This window comes from Coptis chinensis, chromosome 5, assembly GCF_015680905.1.
Source record: "Coptis chinensis isolate HL-2020 chromosome 5, ASM1568090v1, whole genome shotgun sequence".
Taxonomy (NCBI): Eukaryota; Viridiplantae; Streptophyta; class Magnoliopsida; order Ranunculales; family Ranunculaceae; genus Coptis; species Coptis chinensis.
The window spans coordinates 28898227-28910413 of record NC_141460.1 but is presented as its reverse complement, the minus strand read 5'-3'; the positions used below and the strand labels follow the sequence as shown (position 1 = coordinate 28910413).

Sequence of the window (12187 nt, the reverse complement as noted above, 5' to 3'; positions counted from 1 at the left end):
ATAGGAGACAAGGTTCATTCCGAAGTATTTCCAAGTGCTGATTCTTTTGATTTGATTGATGAATCTCGGTTAGTTTACACACGTGAAGACTGTGAGGGAATATGGGTTGAGAATGAATCATCTAAAACCTAGTCATTTTGTTTTTTTTTCTTCTCTTTTGTTTCTGCGATTTTTTTATTGTAAGATTCTCTATAAGTTGTCAATTGATCAAGATTTTTTTAAGCCTTCAGTGAATCTTGTATTTAGTTATTTCTATTAGTCACTTTTTCTGTTTTTCCATTTGGAGCTTTACTTATTTCATGAGTAGACTTCATCTATGCCAGGTATTATTCAAACAAATTTTTTAGCTTTCATTATACTTGAAATACAAATATTTGTTGTATTACAATTCATTCTAGAGATAATTAGCGTAATCATCAATCACTTATAACATCTTCTATAATCAGAGAATTCCAAGCCTAATAATGACGCATGCCAACAGTAAAAGAAGCTTGTTATACATTTTCAAACCCAGGCCAATTAGTCAACAGAGCCTATCTTCATATCTTGTCTACACAGTTCCCTTTTGCAGTTTTGCTGCATCAGTTGTTAGTCTGATAAATGTTTCTTTCTTTCTTAAAATCGGTATTTTTGTTGCTTCTTTGCCCTAAAATGGATGATGGGCACTTATTGCAACATGAGTAGGAAGAATCAGTAACTGACCAAGTTCAATCCCATCACTACATCTTGGTCCCCTTCGAGGGAAAATAATGGGGAGATAGCCATTATGAGGGCGCATACGTCAAAAGTTCTCATAATCCTCAAACCATTATCTCAATTTGGAAACTAGCTGTAGAAACCTGTGATGATCCATTCCTTCGGTATGGCAATCGCAATAAATGTTTTGCAACTTCGGTCCCACCGGGGATACGATAATCTGGTTCTATTCCATTTCCATTGATGTCCATATGATTTGGCGTTACATACTTCCCAACAGTGACTACCACACCCGATCCATCATTAAGTTCGAATACAGATTGAATTAGACCCTTACTGAAAGTCTTCTCCCCAACAAGAACAGCCTGAGGTTATCATGAAGTCGCGAGAGCTACTATTTCACTTGAACTAGCAGTCTTGTTGTTGACCAATACAATTAGGGGAGCTGTAACCAGAGGCACAGTCTCAGCAACTATAGTATTATGGTACTTGGGATCCTTTCCAACTGTGTATATCACCGTATCCCCCTTACTGAAAGTCTTCTCAGCAACTATAGTATTATGGTACTTGGGATCCTTTCTTATTTCTATAGCCAATCACAGACTATATGGCAGTAGTAGTACATACAAACAGCAGTAGTATTTTCGCAGTTCTAGGCAATGTCCATCCCGAATTTAGCTTGAAGATTATCAACCACATTCTTGTCAAGCTGGAACGCCTTGGCAAGAACATCATCGGAGATAGGCGGATTGGATCCAAAGATGTTGTTGGCAATAGTAATCACACCAGGTTCCGGCGCTTATACCAACAAACGCGAATAAATTGAGTGTTACCGGTGTTGAACTGGAAGTGAATAAGGCCTACGGGGATCACAAACACATCACCCTGATAAAGTACTTTGGTGATGAAACGATTATCTGGATTGGATGTGACAAATCCGACATAAAGTGTACCCTCCACGACTACTACGATCTCGGTTGCTTTCGAGGGTGCGTTATCGCGGCGAGGTTAGACCATAGGGGTGCAAAGTCAACACGAGCCAAAGAGATGCCTAGAGTGTTAAGTCCGGTATTTGAGCCACATTTGCTGGAGTGATCGCTGAACCAAGTTGGTTCGATGTGTTCCCCGCATATATGAAGCCCGCTGAAAAAGAAATCATTGGTCAGAAGCAAGCTTTGGGTCCTTGCAAAATTTCCCATTCACGAAAACTGCAAAACGTTAAACGTTTATAAATTAGCATGAAAGTACTAAGAACTAAAAGAAGTAATAACAACTCTATATATATATATATAGCAATATGATATGACTGACCACCATCCGTGATTTTAACGTAAAACCTATGTAATATATATATGGAACCTAAAAGATTAGAGCTTATTATATGCAAAGAGACTCTTAGTTCTATTCTAGATTGACTTATGTGCGGGGCACTCCTCCGCTTTGCCCACCAAACTTTGACAAACGGTACTGGCGTGCTTGACTTCAAACTGTAGCGAGAATGCCAAGTCTTGCAGCCCAAAACCATAGGCGTTAAACCCATGAGCCAAAAAAAAAGAATGGGTTAAGACGTAAACTGAGAATAATAGCTACACGAAATGAATTTAAGAGAAACATTTACACAAATTAGTTCTTGAAACTCGAGTTCTGTCGTCTTTTAAAACTCTTGAATTTTGTTTCTTTCCATAAGCAGTAGGAGACAACACAACCTTCTAAATGTCATGGTCGGTTCTCGTGTTTATTCATTGGCGTAAAAGTCTAAAGGATCCGGATATGAAACTATAGTAGGAGTTCTTAATCCTATGCTTTCACTATCGTGAGTGAATCATACAAAACAAATTATGCAAATCGGGGGCTTTGCTTAAAAATATATCCATAAAAAGGATAACAATAAAGTACCAAAGGAACTTGTATAGTCCATTAAAATGCAACACTCAATAACACGCACATCTCAATAAAACAAATGACTATGTATGGGTTGAAAAACACATTATATCTACTTTTCGTATGCATACCTTAATAACTTGTATTGTCGAAGACTCATGTGTCTTGACTTCCCATTGTAAAATGCCTACCTTAATAAGCGTAGCTTAGCCATTGCAAATTACGACAACTGCTGGAGTTGGTTTCCTCCATAGTGGTATGTCCACTGACAGGTTTCTTCACCATTCTGCTTCGTTATCATTTCTGACAACATGGTTGAGTCAGAATTACAATCTGTTTCTTGAACCTACCCAAGATACAGCAACACCACCCAATTTCTATATCTACCCAATCGTGGACATTGTGTGGGACTCTATGCTGTATCCATTAGACAGCAGTCTTACTACAACTTTTAATGAGGATATTATAGGCAGGTTACATCTCAGATTCCAAATACAGCAGGATACCCTTGAAAATACAACTATAGTTCATAGTCACTTTCAAATATCTTACAATTATAGAAATATGAGATACTATGTTAACTCAGTGTTAATGTAGCACCAAAAGAAGTAACCAGAGGCACAGTCTCTACGCTCACGGACTATTTCACTTGAACTAGCAGTCTTGTTGTTGACCAATACAATTAGGGGAGCTGTAACCAGAGGCACAGTCTCAGCAACTATAGTATTATGGTACTTGGGATCCTTTGCTGTTAGCTACTTTGATACAGGGTATTCTGTTGAAAAGAATTTGCACAAAAAACATTTACATAAGGTTTTCCTTGAATGAAGTGTGTTACAGCGTGATTTTGGCTCTCAAGAGCTGAAATCACTCAAGTCACAAGTTTCCTGAATTTAGACCTCGACATTCTGAGAATCCAACCATGTCACCTAGCCCTTCACCAAATGAAATGATTCTACAGATTCTGAAAAAAGAAGGAAGTGTAAGGGGGAAAAACCGTTAAGTGAGATGACATGTTACACAATCACTAAGCATTGAACTTGCTATCATACATACCAAAAGTTTCTTCAACTTGTTCTTCTTCTTCTTCTTTTTATCTACATAGGCTTCAAGTTCCTTCTCACGGACAAGGGCATCCTCCGAGCCCGCGAAAAACAAGAATAATCGCAATAAAAAGCATTCTGACGTTTTTCCTTGAATGTGCCACTTGCTAGTAGCTGTTACCTTGGGCCAAATACATACAATGAGTTCTAGCAATCAAGAAGAGTAGAGCAGGTGTTAGTATTTCAAATTCAAAAACCATGAGTCTATAAAATTACCCGCTTGGTTGCCATGAGTTCTTGTTCTAGGGCATCGACACGCTTCACAAAGCAAGATTCAAGATTTCCTCTTTCTCTCGAGGCATTGTCAGAAATGGTTTTTTGTCGAGAACAAAGACCTTCTCTTCCAGTGTCACCATGCGCTTCATGACGCATATGTATTTAGCGGCGGATATGGTAGGTCCGTAACCGGTGGGGTAGTTGGCGCTTAATGTTGTGGTCTACAGAGTCAATAGTGCCGGAATAGAGGTTGGCATCGATGAGCTTCTTTGGTATGTTGCGAAATAATCCGATCATAGTGACAACGCCCATGACAAACGCCGACGCTTGAGAAGATTTGAGCTTTAGCTTGTCGAAACCTTGCATTCATCATAAGGAGAGAAACAACCCGAAATTAATAGTAGCATTTGATGGCTCCAAAGTATACAAAGAAAACGTAAACACTTGGCAATACAATATTATTAGGTTATGACACCACCAGTGTTCTCTTTTTGATTCCGAAACTTATTTACAAGAAATACAATTTGCTTGGTGTGCATTTGCTATTACTAGGTGTTTATATATATATATATTTGTTTTTCCTTTTACGCATATACCTGTTCATCTCATATAATACTAATTAATGTTCTGTGCTTATATTTTTCAGCTTAGCCTAGCCATGGATCCGGATGAGGTTGTCCATTCTGAAGATGAGGTTGTCCATTCTGAAGACGAAACACCTATAAGTACTAGGGTAGAAAGGAGAGGCGCAACTGTAATGCATTGTCTTTCTGGTGATTGGGATGGTATCATCATAAGAGTTCACTTTGATGGGAAAGGTAGGCCTATAGGTCAAAAAGTTTGTAATAAGCTTTCTGGTTGGGAAGGTGCTCTTGCGAGGAGTCTGATTCCCCTAAGTGCTTTTCAAAAGTGGACGAAAGCACCACCAGAACTTTTAAAACTATTATGGGCTGGCATACTGGTAATTTATTTTGAATTTTGAATTTTGAATTTTTATTTTCCCCGTTGTTTCTTATCTTGCTTGTAACTTGATTCGGTTTATTTATTCGCGGACCCGGATAAGATTCGATATAGATATCGTATATAGGAAGTCAGGTTTTGAAATCGCTTTGGAGTTAGATGGAGGACCTTCAAGAATATGCTTGGTCGGCCAAATATATTATGCCATTTAAAGATGATCCCGGTGGCACTCTCAAAACCACCGCAAAGTATAAGCTAATTAAAAAAAGCCGACCGATGCATTTGTGAAATCGAGATTAACAGAAGAGTTCCAGGTATGTGTGAGACATTTAAATAGGTATATTGTTCTATTTAAATTAATAATTTTTTTTATCTATTATAGGAGAAGAGTAAGTTACAATCTGCACGAAGGGCAAAGGGTAAGTATAATCACCGAGTTAGCAGGCTTGGATATGCTGGCTTGATAGATAAGATGGTGAGGACTTGTACAACTTTTTAAAATCTTAATGTATATAGTAAACCATATCAAATACTTCATAACTAAATTGATTTTTTTTTGTATATCTCATTATAGCAAGAAGAGTTGGGAGAATCGCTTGATGAGGATGATAGAGCGGCTTGTGGCTTTTTAGCTCGGCAAAACAAGAGTGGCTAATACTTTAACGATGATATAAGGAAGGTGGCAGAAAAATTGTAAGTTTTGAGCTATGCTAGCACGGGTAATAGACTAAAGTACTAATGTTCTAGTTCATGTCGACCTTGTTCGGTTTTCCCGCCATGTCGCCATCGTTGTTCTGCCGGGAGGAGTCACCGTGTGCCTCTCCTTAACCGGTACCAATGGAAAAGGAACGATGTTTATATAAATGAAAAATTAAGCCCATCCATTATATAGAATTTTCTTTTGTGTGTTTCCAAACCCGAGATCCACACTCCCAATCGCGAGTCCCTGCGTGTTTTAATAAATAAATGCTACCCCGGTAGGTGCTAGGAAGAAGAGTTCTCAGAGCCATTGGGGTGAAAGCTTAAAGACCTTTAAGTACACTAGAAGAGTACTGTCTAGTGTATATGAACTTTAAGCACGGTAATAGTAGTTTAATTTGTATATACCTCTTTAGTCCTCGAAAGCAAAGTGAGTCGGTTAATTCTTAGTTTTTCACTCGGATCAATTGATTTAATTGATCATTTTGGATTGCTGTGGAGCTGTACCAAAAGGGCTTCAATAAAATCTTAAAACCAACCAATATATTTCTAGATCACCCAACTTTATGTAACTCATGCATATGGTACCATTCTATGGATTTTCTCTGGGAAATGATATTGGTGAAGCAATGTTACATGAGGTGGAAAAATTTTTGCTCTATTATTGGAACATGTGTGATGAAAGTTAAAGAATTTCCACCAATTAAGTTTCGGGTCAGTAGGCTAGTAAATCACATACCCGTGGAAGTTGTAGGCATTTACTAATTTTCAACACAAGCTTTCCTCAAGGCATAGAACGCAGAGAGGTTTAAGAATATAATGATGCATGTAAGCCACAATCGCGGACTATCAGATTGTCTCAGACGCAGATAGATAAATATGGGCAATTGGGCATGAATTATAATTTGTCCGCCTCAAAAACCAATAACTCCATAGTCAATACTTATATAATCTTGTAAAACCAGTTATTAGATTCTCATAGTTGGCCCCATTCATCGGGCCGACCAAGTATTGAAGTTGATGTATTATAAAGGCTGCTTTCACTCCAAACAAACTAAAGGACTAACTACTATTATATTCCAGCCCATGTCAGAATATGTTCAGCACCCCACAGGCCTGTTCTAGCCCATGTCAGACCTTTGTTCAGGTCTTCTAGCCCATGTCGGACCCTCGTTCTTCCAGCCCATGTCGGACCCTGTTCAGTCCTTTACAAATCAATATCAAGCTTCAACAGACCATGTCCATACCATTCATGTCCACCCGCAATACTTAACAGGTCAAAAAAGCATTGGCAGTCCACCAAATTTGACCATGACAAGCCGACATAACCGTCCCAATTAGGCATGGCCACCCACCGCTTAGCTACACTCACTAAGAAAACACACATTGAGAATGATGGGTTGATATTTTCTTTCTCAAGAAATGTATGATCTACCTTGCTTAAGAAGAGAGAATGTTTTCAAGTAGAACAACTAAAAAGGAAGAGGTCAAGGGAAGTTAGTAACCCAAGGAAGCGATGATGTTCTTAATAAGGCATTGGGGACTCCAACATTGTGGCGCGGGTTAGAGCAGAGGGAAATATGTCACTCCAACTACTTACTTTAATCTCCCTAAACGGGGATCAAAAGCACATAGAGCAGAGATGGAGTCCACGATCCGTAAGAAAGAAGAAGAAAACCAGGCATTAAAGGAAAGAGTGAGAGAGTTGGAGACCTTACAAGGAGTGATTAGCTCGCAACACATAGAGAAAGTTGCCTCCAATGGTTCCAAGAATAATAGTAAAAAGCGAATGGAAAGTCCAAATGATGATGTATTATCTTCTGGCACTAACAACAAGACAATTAATAAATGTCTTGAGAGAGCATTGGGTGTGAATTCGAGAAAGGTATTACTTTAAATAAATGGCTACTCAATGTAAATATTTTTCAGTTTTGAATTAACTTGTTCAATATGTGTGTAGGCAATTAGTGGTGCTAAATCTAAAAGCGATGAGGCGCCTCTAAACAAAAATTAGGAAATGAGCAGGTATATGTTATTTAACGTGCAATCTTTAAATGTTACTTAAAAAGATTGTTGATTTTGAATTCATTGTTATGTCTCTTAGGATGTGGGCTTGAAGAACAGTAGTGTTGCTAAACTTAATAGCAAAGTGGCGCTCTTTCAACATAAGTCGGCAGCAAAGCGTGTAATAGTTTCTTTTTTACTAATGAGTTAGAGAGGCATAGGAAGGTAAATGTTTTTACAACGGTGATAAACTCAAAAGTGATATGCCAATATCTATTCTGTCGTTAGGAGTATGGAGTGTGAGCCTTATAAACAGTTACACTTTTCATTGGTATGACACAACTTTTTTTCGTATGTCAACCTGACATAAATGAGTTTATCTGAGGTTGGAACCGTTAGTATAGCTCGGATACTCTTACATAGGGTTTTACCCAAGTGATGAATAGTGTACTATTGTTCCCATCCGGAGTTTCTATAATCAGAGAGAGAGAGAGTGCACATGATGTGATATGGTTAGTGTGCATGACTGCTGAAACCACAGCGTGTACCAGGATCAACTTGTACACGCTGTCTAAAGAAACTTAAAAGTATACACTAGAATATTCATCAAATTAGCCACCAAACCTACTTGAGCAGTTCACAAAAGTATCAATAGAGCTCACGTACAAAGGCTTTATTTGTGGCTTAGAAAGATATTAGTTAATATTAATAGAACAGATTAAAATACACAATATTCACAGGCAAAGATGGGAGTAACGTTACATTCCTACGCTTACTAACACTAGGATGTAGGTGGATTTGCAAATATATGCCAAATAAACATACTTGCAAATAGTTAGTAGCACAATATTCTAAATACTTATGTAGACACTTTACAGAAAGTTAAGGGGGTAGGTACAAAAAAAAGGGAGGGGGTTTATAATTTATCTTCAAGGAATTTTTAACTTAATTATAGATAGGAAACAAACATAATGGTGTGTCATTATCAAAATACAATAGCTTTAAAAGATGGAAAAAAATGACATTAGCTTAGCTTACCGTACTCTTATCCGTCCTAGTTCCTATGCAATAATAGTGAAAGTACAAGAGTCATGGTGTTATTGAGGGTGCGAGATGAGCGATAATGAAAAACATCACCCCCCACAATGTTTTCACCCATTTTCATTTGTTTTCAATTTTTTTTTTTTTTTTTTTTTTTTTTTTCAAAACGTCACACTTTATTATCCATCACATAATATTGGGTATGTGTTAGGAAATAAATCAAGTATTTGCCTACAAAATAGGTAACGGTTGGTAATATTTCTAACATAAAACTTGTGTGACAAACATTATAACGGATGAATAAGTGTTAGCAATCAATTTTACTATATGTTGCAAATTAAGTGTTATGGTGTAGTGCTACCAATAATGTTATACTCAATTGTTTTGTTGTTTCAAAAGTGTAAGCTGGCTTTGGGGTCCAAAAGCAATATTGTTGCGGATGCTAGTCTAATTGAGGGGTTCGGACCGGATGACAATATCCATAATGTTAAAATGGGGGAAGGCTATGTACGTGTACAAATCATAATGCGGCAATTTTGGCAAATTCTCTTCTGCCAAGACCGATTCCGGATGATGATATTACCACCGTAGGAGGTGCAGTTGGCTACCACGTGGCTTGGCCAAGTGACTTTGTGGTATTTGACAATTTGGCTATCTCAAAACCTATGTTAGGAAACAAGCAGGTACTTGTCATTTTGATATTAACTAAAAGTGATAGTTATATATAGTTTACAAATATCTATTAAAATTGTCCTTATAATGTTTGTTAGGGTCAGGGATCAAAAGACAAGGATAATGGTGCTAAAGCCAGATCAAAAGGCAATGATAATGGTGCTAATAAAGCCAAAAGTGTTATGCCAATCTCTAAACCTAAATCAGGAAATGAGAAGGTAAAATCTCTAATTTCTAAAATCATTAATCATGGTACTCACTAGAATTTTTAATTTATAATTATTTTAATGTTTGTGGTTGTTTTAAAGTGTAAACTTGCTTTGGGGTCCAAAAGCAATGTTGTTGCTGATGCTTGTATAATTGAGGGATTTGGACCGGATGACAAGATCCATAATGATAGAATGGGTGAAGGCTATGTGCGTGTACAAATAATACGTGCAATTTCAGCGATTGCTCTTCTACCAAGACCAATTCCTGATGATGACATTACCCGGGTAGGTGGTGTCGTGGGTACCACGTGGTTTGGCCTCGTGACTTTGTCATACTTGATAATAAGGTAAAACGTATTCTATTATATTTTTCTATCAATATTTATATAAATTAGCACCTATTTGTATTTATTATTCATTGTTTATTTATTTATTTTTATAGAAAAATGAGGCTGACTGTGATGAGCATGACGAAATTATATTTGAAGAATTTGCGGTTTTGGTCGGCAATATAATGAAGGGAAATCATATAAGTGAAATGGATATGAGGATTTTTTAGCGTGAACTGCAGTTTTATATTGCAAAAGATGAAATAATGGATATTTGTCATAAGCAAATGTTGAATGCCAATTGCATTGTAGTATATATCCGGTGAGTGGAATCTTGGATTTTATTTTTAAGAGATGAGTTGTTTAATTTATGCGTACATGTCGTACTAATAGTAGTATACTTTTCTTTTAGATATTTGTATGAGAAATACGAAAGTTCTCGACAGAGGTTTGGATTCTGTTATCCTGGCGATTTCAACTTGTATGCAGACAAAAAAGAGATGAATCGTCTGGTCTCAAATAGATTAATGGCAAGACAAGGAGACCAAATTATTTTTCTTCCGTACAATTCGGGGTATGCTTGTTGGTCATGTTATTTAATATATATGCATTCTCATTTTATTTTTATTTATTGTACTTTCTTAACTCCTATATATGGTTGTATAGGATCCATTGGGTTTTGGTAATTATTGACGTAAGTGCAAAAAAAGTATATTTTCTTGATTCAACTGGAGGTGTCCCTGATATAAAACTAAGATGCATGGTGAACACGTGAGTTGATTAATCTTATTTTTATTTTGTATGTCATATATGCAAACAACTTGTAACTTAATTGTAAAGTTTGTTTTTAGTGGGATGAAGACATTAGCATTAAGTGAAGGAAAAAGAGTGGAACCAGAGGGGACTATGTCAAGGTAAATATACAATATTTGAATGTGAAAGATTTACTTAGTGTATTGAATGTGTTTTGACAATTTGTTTATGTTTTCGTAGTAGTGCCCAATTCAACCAGAGGATAATGAGTGTGGATATTATGTCTTGCGGTTCATGAGACATTTTATGATGGATCCTAGTCAATCAATTAAGACAAAGGTTAGCAAGTCTTTCTTGTTAATATATTCTAAAATATCTATGTAATTTTTTCTTGTAAACGTATATCATATATATTAAATTTTTTGTTGACTTGACGTACTCGTGTAGCTAATGGAGCTGGCCAACACTATCACCTATACCAATGCTGAGCTTATTGAAATTCGTATGGAGTTTATTGACTTTATCGAACGATTTATCTCGCCAAGCCAAAGGTATGAGTATGTATTGCGATAATAGTATTTTGTTTTTATTTTGTTTGCTACTTTTTGAGGTATGGGATGACTTTAAATGTAGTAGTGTATATCTTGAATCACACCCCATTTGCATTGTAGGTATTTTCATTTATTTTTGCTTCCGTTGTGAGAACTAGGTCCCATCGCATTGTTATCGTCATGCTTATATGAAATAGTCTGCTTTTGGTTAGTGGCAAATTTACTAATAATATTTCTTTACTTTATTTGTTTCTTAGGTTTGACAACGTTCGATCGATCGATGGATAATATTTAATTTGTTGATGATGGAGTTTATTAGAATGACTTTTAGTTTGGTTGAATGTGCTATCAAATAAATGTATCTAGCATTTTTCAGTGATGTTGGATAAATGATAAATTGATGTAAAGAATAAATGTTTCTGAATAGTTTGAAAATATATGGGTTGAAGTTATTGTGGATGTTTTAATTTTATTTTTGAGAATTTTATAGCTGTTTTATTGTCGAAATAAGTTTACAGATTAGGAATTGAATTACAGGTTATTAGGTAGGAATTGAATTACAGGTTATTATGCAGTATTTGAATTACAGGTTATTAGGTAGGAATTGAATTACAGGTTATTATGCAGTATTTTTTACAGGAAAAATATAATAATAATATATATAATATAAATTAAAAAAAATAATTAAAAAAAAAAAAAAAAATAGATGACGGTTGTAGAAGAACTGTCACAATGTAAATTATTTGTTGACGTATTTTTCTTCCATAAAATGACGGTTTTGTAGTAGTTGATAGGCATTTCATGACGGTTCTACAATAGTCAATGGGCATTTCATGACAGTTCAACAGTAGTCAATGGGCATTTCATGACGGTTCCACATTAGTCAATTGGCATTTCATGATGGTTATGACGTGAACTGTTAGAAAATATTGTTAATTTCTTGACGGTTCTAACTATAATTAATGACGGTTATATATGAGGTGTCATAATAAAACTTACCTACTATGACATTTCAAAGACTAATATATGTCATAATGGGAGGACCTTCTAAGACATCTTTCTATGAACCGGCC

General features: G+C 36.2%; 2 long non-coding RNA genes across 2 annotated transcripts; both read left to right on the top strand.

Moving 5' to 3' along the window:
* Positions 1–9381: 9381 nt before the first annotated feature.
* On the top strand, positions 9382–10710 carry LOC147497255 (uncharacterized). The gene is made up of 6 exons (XR_015197097.1): positions 9382–9490; positions 9581–9828; positions 9924–10132; positions 10223–10384; positions 10477–10581; positions 10662–10710. It is a non-coding gene; the product is annotated as an uncharacterized LOC147497255 (long non-coding RNA).
* A 120-nt stretch (positions 10711–10830) lies between these two features.
* On the top strand, positions 10831–11567 carry LOC147497254 (uncharacterized). Its single transcript, XR_015194945.1, has 3 exons — positions 10831–10902; positions 11011–11114; positions 11372–11567. It is a non-coding gene; the product is annotated as an uncharacterized LOC147497254 (long non-coding RNA).
* The last annotated feature ends 620 nt before the right edge of the window (positions 11568–12187 follow it).